This window comes from Colobus angolensis, unplaced genomic scaffold (assembly GCF_000951035.1).
Source record: "Colobus angolensis palliatus isolate OR3802 unplaced genomic scaffold, Cang.pa_1.0 Scaffold4, whole genome shotgun sequence".
NCBI lineage: Eukaryota > Metazoa > Chordata > Mammalia > Primates > Cercopithecidae > Colobus > Colobus angolensis.
The window spans coordinates 12,701,180-12,701,770 of record NW_012117376.1 but is presented as its reverse complement, the minus strand read 5'-3'; positions in this window follow the sequence as shown (position 1 = coordinate 12,701,770).

Sequence of the window (591 nt, the reverse complement as noted above, 5' to 3'; positions counted from 1 at the left end):
AAAAAAAAAAAAAAAAAACATGTTTTTTAGGCTGGACCTGATGGCTGACACCTGTAATCCCTGCACTTTGGGAGTCCAAGGCAGGCAGATCATGTGAGGAATTTGAAACCAGCCTGACCAACATGCTGAAATCCTGTCTCTACTCAAAATACAAAAATTAGCCGGGCGTGGTGGTGGGCGCCCATAATCCCAGCTACTCGGGAGGCTGAGGCCTGAGAATTGCTTGAGCCCGGGAGGCAGAGGTTGCAGTGAGCAGAGATCAAGCCATTGCACTCCAGCCTGAGTGACAGAGTGAAACTCTGTCTAATAAATAAATAAATAAATATTTTAAAAATCATGTTAAATTTTCATATGGAATTGAAAACTCAGCTTCAGACTGAATCTAATGAATCTATTTTAGACTTCTATCCTTCAACTCAAGACTTGTGCACATCTACCCAGGTTGGAATTTGCAGGAGGTTGTTGGTAGCTCAATTATTTTTCTTTTGGGACGGAGTCTCGCTCTGTCGCCCGGGCTGGAGTGCAGTGGCCAGATCTCAGCTCACTGCAAGCTCCGCCTACCAGGTTTACGCCATTCTCCTGCCTCAGCCT